Source organism: Hibiscus syriacus, unplaced genomic scaffold (assembly GCF_006381635.1).
Source record: "Hibiscus syriacus cultivar Baekdansim isolate YM2019G1 unplaced genomic scaffold, ASM638163v2 tig00109945_pilon, whole genome shotgun sequence".
Taxonomy (NCBI): Eukaryota; Viridiplantae; Streptophyta; class Magnoliopsida; order Malvales; family Malvaceae; genus Hibiscus; species Hibiscus syriacus.
The window spans coordinates 812,941-824,879 of NW_024062535.1; the positions used below are offsets into that span (position 1 = coordinate 812,941).

The 11,939-nt window shown below is 32.1% G+C and overlaps 1 non-coding gene across 1 annotated transcript; it reads left to right on the forward strand.

Moving 5' to 3' along the window:
* Positions 1 to 11,047: 11,047 nt before the first annotated feature.
* LOC120210967 lies at positions 11,048 to 11,153 on the forward strand. The gene has a single exon (XR_005524550.1). It is a non-coding gene; the product is annotated as a small nucleolar RNA R71 (small nucleolar RNA).
* Positions 11,154 to 11,939: the final 786 nt, after the last annotated feature.

Sequence of the window (11,939 nt, forward strand, 5' to 3'; positions counted from 1 at the left end):
ATCCTTTTAACGCACTCACAATTTGTTCAACTGGAGCAACAAGACTTCCACATGAATCAAGCGCATCACACACTTCCTTAACATGAGTGAGATAAACACGCATGCTATCATCTCATTTTTAAGAGATTAAAGCTTATATAGCAAATTCATCACTGTCGTGGTTGAACGATTGCAAAGAATTGGATCGCCTTACTCCACACTGCAACTACCGTCTCAGCACCAACAAATTGAGGTAATAATTGAGGACTGATGGTAGACAACAACCAGGACGCGAGTGGACTATCTTATGCCAAAAAATCCTCAAATGCCCCATTAAAAACAACCTCACCATTTTAATCAACAACGGTTTCTGGTGGCGCTGGCATCGAACCATTCAACAGTCTCTCCAAGCGATGACTGCGAACCGTGAGTAGCACCTGCTGCTTCCAAAACAAGTAATTCATCTCGTCCAAGACAACGTTCACCTTCTTGTTAGTGAACATGACCGACCGCACCATCAAACTACCTCCAGAGGTTGAGGAGAGAGTCAGATTGTCAAGAACCATCACCGCAGATGAAAACTAGAAGCCAGAACCTTCAGTGAATGATACCATCTTAAGAAACTTGAAAGAAAACTTAAAGGAATTCTTATTCAATTGATAAAACTCTAATTGCTTACAAAGAAACATTAGTGCTCTATATAGAGCACTGTAAAAGGCTCATATAGCTTGCTTGCTTAAGCAGCTACCTAATAGATTAACAACCCTAACAACTTATCACCATGTTAACCACCTAATGCAACCAGCTTAGCAGCAACAGCTTTTGGCACGTGTACAGTTATAACTGTCATTCAATGCTGCTACATTCAGCAGCCTGTATATTGTTACGAATGAGCTGCTTCCAAGTTGCTAGAGCTGGTTGTCAATCTCTAAAAAAATGGATAATAGATTCATCTTCTTTGCCACAAACCGCGCACTAAGTGTTGGAGGAAAGTCTCCTTTTAACTCGTTCAACATTCGTCATTAGTCGATGATGAAAAACGAGCCATAGGAATTGACAGATCCGTTGGGGTCCATCAAACTGCCATGCCAGCTTCCACAAGTTATAAGGAGTGTCATGCTCGTTGACCTAGATTTTATTGAAAGCTGATTTAACCTAGCATAACTCTGATTGTTCCCAACGCCAAGTCGACCGATCTTGACCAATGTTATCACAAGGCTCGGGAACACCCAGGATGCTTTGAACAGTGTCTTCATCCTGTAATTGCCTTAGAATTGTCCTGTTCCACTTGCCCTCATGGGACACAATCACGGACCATAGTAAGGGGATTATGGATGCGATCGAGGCTAATAAAATGGGCCAGGGGATTCGTATCCAAAGATCTAACCAGAATTTAGTAACCTTGCCATCGCCTATGGACCAGCCGATGTTGTCATTTATGTGTTTCCAAATGCAAGAGAGCGATTTCCAAATGACTGGTTAGGCACAGTCTCTGTCACTTTGTACTTAGAATTTAGTAGCCTTTTCTTTTAAAGGTTTAGTAGTTTGTTTATTTTGATGTTAAAATTCATAATTTCAGAGCGTGTTTCTAACCGGATTTAATTTAACAATGAGTTAATTTCTTTAATTAGCTTACATATAGAGATGATTCTTGATGCTTTTTTTTTGTTATAATTTAATTTAGAAAATACTTTGAGCGTGTTTCTAAAAGTAAGTATATTGTTCTTAAGACCCCACTATATATTATTTAGGGTAATTATACGTGTGACCACTAAACTATTATCTATTTTTGTTTTGATCATTAACGTTTCTATTCAATCAATCAGACTACCCAATTATTTAAAAGCGTAAATCAAGTCACCGATCGTTAATTTTTAACGGAGATGATGTTGTGTTAGTTAATAAAATTGGCATAATCATATATTTAGTCCTCAACATTTATATATTCTATCAATTTAGTCCTAATTTTAATTTAATTTAAAAATTAATCTTCGGGTGCTACATGTCAACAAATGATTGGAATACATTTTCAAGTGACATGTGTTATCACATGATTAAATTATTCTTTTTAATTAATTTTAATATTTTAATTGAATAATTTTTTCATCAATCAAGTGGTGACATGTCACCACATGTGTAAAGAAAAATAAATGATAAAGACAATTTCTACTTTGGAGGATTGAACCAAGGACAATAAAAGTACTTGGGCAATATCAACCACTGGGCTTAATGTTAAATTTATCATTATGTTGAAACCTTTTTATATCTTTTGGTTTAGATTATTTTAACACACACATATATATATACATATTAAATTGTTTATCTATATATATATATATATATATATATATATATTAAATTATCAAAACAAATATAATAAATAAATTATATTTCCCATATATATATTATAGTTAATGCAAGATTTTAAAATAAAAATAAGTTTAATAATTTAATATTTTAAAATTAAATTATTTTTCTTTTTTTGCATTTATTTTTAAACGATTATAAATGTAAAGTAAATGAGAAATAATTCTAAAAATTTTTGAAGAAAAAAAGTTGAGACTCGGATTATAAATTTGTTTTATGATTTAAATTTGTTTTGTTACTTTGGATTCACTAAATAAATTTTTGTTATAATTTTAAATTTTTAATATTATTTATATAAAATTATTTAAAAATGATTGTGAAAAAATTAATTTAATTTAAAAATATAAAATTATTAAACTAATGTTTATTTTTAACTATTGTATTAGTTATAATTTAATATATATGTGTGTGAGAAATGTGATTTTTTTATTCAATTTATTTTAATAATTTAATATATATATATATATATATATATATATGTGTGTGTGTGTGTGTGTGTGTGTGTGTTAAAAAAAGTATAAATTGCTATGGAGTATTCAGCACAATTGTTGAGGCGCGTTCAGGGATGCAAAGTGACCGTAGTTCAAATCTTATTTTCCAACATTTTCATTTTACCTGTTGTTTTCCCTTATACAGACTACCTGATCAGCGGAAAACTTAATTAAAATATAAAAAAATAAATAAACGGAAATTTATAATTATGTGATGACACACGTCACTTAAAAATATATCTCAATAACCTATTGGTACGTCGTATTTTAAGATTGGAGGATTAATTATTTAAATTAAATTAAAAATATGATTAAATTAATAGAATATATAAATATTGAGGATCAAATATATAATTATGTTAATTTTATTAATTGACACGTCACCACTTCTGTTAAAAATTAGCCACTAGTAGCTTTATTGATGTATTTTAAATACTTGTACTCAATTAAAATATAAAAATATTAATTACTTTTTTTTAATCATGTGATGACACATGTCACTTTCAAATGTGCCCCAATAATATGTTGACACGTGGCATCTCTAGATTGGAGGATTATTTTTTTAAATTAAATAAAAACTAGGACTAAATTAATAGAATATATAAGTACTGATGACCAAATATATAATTATAACAATTTTATCAATTCAGACGTCATCATTTCTGTTAAAAACTATTAACTAGTGGCTTGATTGACACATTTAAATATCTAGATAATCTAATTGATCAACTCAAAACGTCGATAGTCAAAATAAAAATAAATAATAGTTTAATTGTCACCTTTGTAATTTACTCTTTTATCTATTTAGATTGTCAAACCAGGCTATGAGAGTATTTATTTTTATATAAAATATTGTTGTAACCAAAATAAATAAATAAATAAAATATTGTTATATGTCTCATGATGTGATTAAAGCTTTACACTGAGAAATTGGATATATAATAATATTTCATTTATACATCAATACTCTCATAACATCATTATTAGGCGATGAAACAATAGAATTCAACCAACAAAAATACACACCGGTTTGACAATTTAAGTATACAATATGCTGTGGAGTCTTAAAAATAATATACTTATTTTACCTTTAATCCGTACACTACCTTAACCATCACACAAATATAATATAGTTAAAAGACATTTAAACACATTTTAAAAAAATCACCCATAAAGTGCTATGCGGAAGCTATAAAGTTGCTGGGCAGCTTTCAAATTCTCTTCCTTCACATTCTATTTTATCATTTTTATAATAATAATTTCTAGTGGTCCTTTTTCTTTTAAAAGGTATCATGATTACCGGTATTTTTGGACTCTCGATGCAGGTTTGTTTTTATTGGTCTTCTTCTCGGCCTTTTATTTTCCCTGAATACATGGTTGATTTCTTTCCCGATGTTGGTTCGTCTATTCATTTGTACAAATCGGTTCATTTATGTACGTCGCGGTTGGTTATAACTTATATGTGCCGGATGGGATTGCTGTTAAGAGGAGATCACTTTTTTCGTTGGCCATTTTGATTCTTCTTCAAGTTTCTCTCCTACATGTTTGATGCTTAAAGCCGTTGGTGTGTTCAGTTTATGTACGTCGTTGCTTCACTTGTTAATGGTTTTGTTTATCAAGTTATCGCTAAGCGATCATTGTTATATTTTATTTTCGATAGAAGCACCACTGCGAGATAGAAGTAAAAATGATAGCAAACCAGGAACGCCCATGGTTGCATCTAATCGTGAAGGTAGGACTACTTCTTGAGTTTATCATATCAAGACTGATGATGATCGAGATGCTCCAGAAATTATCACAGATACCTTTTATCTTTTTGATGAACCTATTTTTGTGTTGATAGATCTTGGTTCTACTTACTCTTATATTAGCGCAAGGTTGGTTAGAGATAGAGGAATCTCTTTAGAACCTATTTCTAATGATATTTTGGAAATCAATCCGTTGGTTCATAGTGCAGGGATTATTCGGATATGTAAGAATTGTCTGATAAGGATACAAGACGTATAATTTCCTACAAATCTGTTGGAATTACCTTTTGAGGAGTTTGGAATAATCTTAGGCATGTATTGGTTATCTTCCTACTATGGTTGAGTAGATTTTTGTTTAAAGAGATTGCTTTTGAAGGATATAAAAGGTTTAGAGATAATATTTGTTGGAGAAAGGGTAAATCCTTTATCCAATGTGATTTCAGCCTTTACTGCTAAGAAATTGTTATCACAAGGATGTCAAGCAATTTTAGCGAATGTGGTGGATACAAGAGCTGTTGAAGTTAAGTTAGAAGACATTCCAACAGTTTGAGAGTATCCAGAGGTGTTTCTAGATGAGTTACTTGGATTACCTCCAGACAAAGAGGTAGAGTTTTGTATTGACGTATTTGAATGTATAACTCCTATTTCGATGGCTCCTTATAGAATGGCCTCGAAATAATTAAGGGAATTAAAGGCTCAATTACAAGAGCTTATAGATCGAGGATTCATTAGACCGAGTGTTTCACCTTGGGGAACACCATTGTTGTTTGTGAAAAAGAAAGACGGATCCCTGCGATTATGCATAGATTATCGGCATTTAAACAAAGTGACTATCAAGAACAAGTATCCTCTTCCGAGGATTGATGACTTATTTGATATTCCAAAGAGAGTTTTGAAACTCTAAAGAAGATTTTAACGGAAACACCAGTGTTGGTACAACCGAAATCTGGTAAAGAATATGTGGTGCATAGCAATGCATCTCATAATAATATAGGTTGTGTACTTATGCAATAAGGTAAGATTGTAGCTTATGCTTCCCAACAACTAAATACACAAGAGAGAAATTATCCCACACATGATCTTGAGTTGGTAGTAGTGGTATTTGCTCTAAAGATTTGGTGTCATTATTTGTACAGTGAACGATGTTACATCTATACGGATCATAAAAGTCTATAGTATATGTTGACTCAAAAAGAGCTAAATTTGAGACAAAGAAGATGGATGGAACTCTTAAAGGACTATGATTTGGTCATTGATTATCATCCAGTGAAGGAAAATGTCGTAGTAGATGCACTTAATTATAAGACTTTTGCATCTTTACGAACTTTAGATGTGCGCTTATCTTTAAAGGAAAATGGAGAACTATTGGTTGAATTAAGGAGAAAGTCGATGCTTCTAGATTGGATAAAAGAGCTACAAAAGAAAGATGCGAAATTCTTGCAAAAGATTGCACAAGTGGAAAAAGATGAGACTAAAGACTTTGATGTCAAGTCTAATGAATGTATGTATTACCGAGGAAGAATATGCATTCCACATGATGATGAGTTAAAGAAATATATTCTTTCTAAGGCACATTATAGTCTGCTGACTATACACCCAGGTGGGAACAAAATGTATCAGGATTTAAAGAATCGGTATTGGTGGTCTGGCATGAAAAGAGCCATCACTGAGGTTGTTATTAATTGTCTGACATGTCAACAAGTAAAAGTTTAACATTAAGTACCTTCGGGATTGTTGTAACCGATTTCAATTCCATAATGAAAGTGGGAAAGATTCACTATGGATTTTGTTACAGTGTTACCTTTGACACCAAATAAGAAGGATTCCGTTTTGGTGATAGTTGACCGATTAAAGTCGACACATTTCATTCCAGTGCGAATGGACTATTCATTAGATAAGTATGCAAAATTGTATATAAAAGAGATAGTTTGACTGAATGGAGTGCCAGTATCGATAATATCTAACAAGGATCCATGGTTCACATCAAGATTTTGAAATTCTTTGCATAAAACTTTCGGTACTCGATTGAATTTTAGTATGGCCTTTAATCCACAAAATGATGGTCAGTTAATGTACTATCTAGATATTAGAGGATATACTGAGGGCATGTGTGATTGAGTTCAAGGGATCGTGGGAAAATATTTAGCTTTAGCAGAATTTACCTACAACAACAGTTATCAATCGAGCATCAAGATGGCTCTGTACGAAGCATTATATGGGAGAAAGTGTCGAACACCATTAAATTGGTTAGAGTTAAAAGATCGGGATTTTGTTGGCTTGATTTATTGAAATAGGTCAAGGATAAAGTTATAATAATTCAAGATAATCTCAAGATAGCATCTGATCGGCAGAAGTCTTATGCAGACTTGAAGAGAAAATAGATTGAATTCCATAAATGTGATAAAGTTTTTTTTAAAGTATTACCTTGGAAAAAAGATATTACATTTTTGGCGCAAAGGAAAATTAAGTCCAAGATTTATTGGACCTTATGAGATCTTAAAGAGAATCAGACTGGTGGCTACCAGTTAGCATTACCTTCGGAGTTATACAAAGTTCATAATGTTTTTCATGTGTAGATGCTTAGAAAGTATCGATCGAATCCTTCACGTGTTATTACACTAGAGGAAATTGAGATATGAATAGATTTGACTTATGAAGAAGAACCAATACAAATTTTGGCTCGAGAAATCAAAGAACTGCGTAGCAAGATGATTCCTCTAGTTAAAGTGGTTTGGCAAAATCATAAAGTCGAGGAAGCTACTTGGGAAAGGGAGGAGGACATGAGGAAACAATATCGACACCTCTTCTCATTAGGTACATTTAAAAAAAATGAATTTACTTAAGGGGGAAGAATCATAATACCCAAAATTTCGTTTAGTGAACAAAATGTAAATTTTGAAAGTTTGGTGGACAAAGTAGAAAATTAGGAAAAATTCATGGATCTAAGTGGTAATTTTCCCAAAAAGAAATTTTATTCCATAAACGAAGAGTTTACTCTTGAAAGTGAGGTTTTATTGAAATTATATTCTTGATCTAGAAATTATGTTAAAAACTATAAAGTGTTAAAGTCTGGTAAAAATTCGATAAATCGGTTCGAATATAAATTTTAGGAAAAATTGAAAGATGATAAATTAGGCTTAAAAGATTATTTCCATATTTTAAAATGATGGAAAATAATATAAACCATTGGATTTGAGGATTTAATTCCATGTTAAACTTGGACCGTTGGATTAAAGTGGTAATATTGTAATTTTGGAAAATTGTAAGGGAAAAACGATAATGAGGAAATATTTTGTTCATCTTTGACTTTTGGAAGATGATGAGGTTGAGGTGTTTTGGTTTTATGGTAAATATGAAGTTTTGTTAAGGGTAAATTAGTCTTTTCCCAATTAAATGAATAAATATTCATTTAAGCTTAAATTAATGGTAAATTAACATGAAATTTATCTAAATTTCATGTTATCTTGTTCATCTTCCTCCTCCCAAGCCGTGAGCTCCTCCAATGGTGAGAGAAAATTTCTTTTCAATTTTTGAGCAATTTTCTTTGGATTTTAATTTATGTCGTGATATAAAAAATTGTTCTTCGCGAAAAACGTTATCTTTTGGTACCATTTATGCTTGCTAATCTTGCTTTATTTCAAAGATCCCAAATTTTAAGGTTTATGTTCATATTAGGGTTTATGGAATTGGTGATGAATATTATTGTTTTTGAGGTTGTAGATTCATGTTCAAGCTTGTTTGCTGATTTCAACAAGTTCAATCTTCCTAGAAATATTTCTTTGATATTCGACTAAACTATAAGTTGGGAAACTGTGTTTTGATGAAATTAGATTAGGGATTTGATTGTGGAAATATTGTAAGGTTGTATGAAAGTTGATTTCTTGCTTGAATCGAATCAAAATCTAGCAAAATCATGAAAAACCTAGTCTAGGAGCTTTGGAACATTTGACCATGGCTTATATGGATCAGAAAAATTAGGGAACATTTATGTAAGGACTGAAAATGATGTAGGAAGTATTCTACAAGCCTTATAAAAATTTAGGGACTATTTGGTAATTTAAAAAAGTTAGGGGACCAAATTATTAATTTTAGAGAAATGATGGGTTAATGTAATTGTTCAATAGTTGATGTACTATGCTGGAAATTGCTGTTTGGGAATTGAAATGAGTGTTGGGATGTGAAATTAGATCATTTTGGAAGTTTGGAAAGTTTGGTTATTTAAATGCAATATTCGAATAGTTTGGGGTGTTTATTTGTAATTATGCCTTTGTAAATGTACTTGGTTGGTAATAATTTCAATGCTGGAATTTTAGTATTGAAAGTTTAAGTGATAAAATAGTAAAGGACCATTTTATATAAGTTGGAAAAGTGGGTGCCAAAATTAAAAGAATTAATAAGTGTTGAAGTATTTTGATAATGAATAAGTTTCAAGTATGATTATGGATTTTGTTTTGGAAATGTATTTATGTTAGTACAATACTAACATATGTATCCATATAATTTGTGATTTTTTACAGATCGTGATTGATTTTGTGCTCGAAGCTAATTGTTTATAAAAAGGGACAAGTTGGAAGCTTAGTGGGCTAATATTTTTGTATATATTTATAAAGTGTCAAGGTGAGTGCAATGCATGCATGATATTATACATGGATGTTTTATACATTTGTTGAAAGACTTGCGATAAGTCTACCATATTTTTATTAGCATGAAATTTATGTCATTTATCATATTATAGACATATCCTAAAAATGTCAAGATTGAAAATATAATGCATTGGTTAATCATATTGTGATGATATGTTATGAATGATAATTCGGGCATGAACTGCCCGTCGTTAAAACCATATCGATATACGTTGTCGTAGATGGCTTAATTCATGACTAGATGCCCAAGTATGTTATTAAGGTTCAGTGGTATTAATTGTATGTCATAGAGTCTAACAACTACAAATTTAAGTAGTACTAGAGTGTCTAGTGATGACACATAGTACAAGGTGGGTGAGCCCCAACCTTAGCACTATGGTACATTATTAGGTGAGCAAGGCTCGACCACAGCACTATTGTGCAATATTTGACTCCTATACCAGGTTCCTCATGGATTAATAATTTGGGTTATAGTTATTGGTGAAAATGATTATATTTATATCATTGTCATGTAGATTGTGGTGAATTTTGAACATACAGGTAAGGTGATCTTATTGCATTGGAAAATGACATTTAATTTCATACATGAGTTGTACTATACTGTTTATTATTTTAATAGCCTCACTATGTATATACTTAGTGAGTGATAATTTTCACGCGTAGGAAAAGATCAGGAGTAGGAGTAAGGAGTAATGAGTAACACCAAGCATTGAGGAGTATATTACAATATTAGTAAGACATCCTTTGATGTGATTTTGACTTAGTTAGTGACATGTACATATGAATGTCCTAGTTGCTCTGTTGAGCTGTTTTGGAACTGATTTGTAATGGTTAAACAAAACTATTGTACTATGGATGCTATTAATCAGTATTATTATTATAAGAGATGTATTTTATATTAATATATGTTTTAAAAATCATGTGATAGTTTTAAGTGATTTATATTTTATATTAATAACTACATTTTGGAGAAATTAATTTTAATGACTTTTGAGTTGGAAAATGTTTTAAGTAACTCATGTGACATCTATAACATGTATTAGTATAGGTATATGAGTTGTAGGTGTTATAGGATCAAAGCTTCTTTCTTTTGATTCGTTGCTTCATTTCTTAAGATATAATCCTTCAGTAGAGACTCAGGCGATGTTGATATTGAAGTAGAGGGTTGATTGAAAGACTGCCCTTTATACCCTTGCTAGTTTTTGCGTTGTTACTGTGGCATTGCTTGATGGTGTGTCTATTGATGCTGCATTATCGACTTCTGCTGAGTATATTGTTTGTACGAATAATGTTGTTGTGCATTCCCAAAATTTGATTGCAATGTGGTGTTGAGGTTGGCTAAATTATGACTCCTCCAAGACAAGTTGGGATGATTTTGGATATTCTGGTTGTTGGTGTTCCCATAAGAATTGGCATTGGCATTCCTGTCATATTTTCTCAAAAAATACATAGACTCGAGGTTTTGTGGACATTCTTCAAAATTATGGTTATCACCGCAATAAACACAATTGACAAGAGATGTATCTTTTACATCATACCTACCAGCAGGCTTTTCCATGTTCTTTATCATTTTAGCCAATGTTGTTACTTGTGTGGTCAGTGTGTTCAGAGCATCATTGTCTACTACTATAGCAATGCCTCTATCGAACATGTTCCTCGTATTGGGGTATTGGTAGTCATTGTTTGATATTCTTTCCAAAATATCATATGCCTCATTATATGTCTTATCTAGCAATACACTGTTTGCTGAAGCATTTACCACCATTTGAGTATGCATGCTCAACCCATTGTAAACATTTCCATTTGTATCTAATACGGGAATCTGTGCATTGGGTATTTTCACAACAATTCCTTAAAAAGCTCTCAAGCTTCGTACAAACTCTCATCCTCTAATTGTTTAAAGGAAGTGAGGCATTCCTAAGTTTAGCATTCATATTAGGTGGGTTGAATTGCAGTAAGAATTTTTGAGTTAACTTATTCCAGGATGCTATAACACTAGGCGACAGTGATGTTAACCAAACTCTAGCTTTGTATCACAACAAATAAGGGAAAAGCTTTAGCTTTAGTGCTTCCTTACGAACCCCTTAATGAACAAACAAATCACATACCTCTACAAATGCTTGAAGGTGCGCTATAGGATCTTCGGTAAATGCCCCACCATATTGCCCCAAGGACTACAACATTTGAAACATCACCGATTTCAACTCAAAATTGGTGTTTTGTATTACTGGTCGCACAATATCAGGATGTAAATCATTGAGTGTTAGCAACACGTGCTCCCGGATAGGCCGGTTTTGATCATCCTGTTGCAATAATACTGTTGGTTTACTACATTGGCATCCGACAATCCATCCTCACCATTTTCCACTGGTGGCAAAGCGTTGTTACCATCACTATGCTGAGCCATGTTTACTCAATTTCAGGCTTCTTATCTACAACGTTCTCATAACGTATGTTCGATTTAGGATTAAAAGGCTCTAGATCTTGATTGTTGCTGTGGGTCATGCACCAGCAACACTATGCTAGAAAAAATGTACATTTGATAAGAAAATAAACAAAATTAAAAAGCAAAGAAACAACTCTAAAGTAAAACAGTTGCTCTCCGAAAATAGCACCAAAAACTTGACGTAAGATGTTATATCAATCACACAAGTATACATATCATTCAAATAATAAAGTGGAAACTAATAAAGCTTCGGATGTCGAATCCA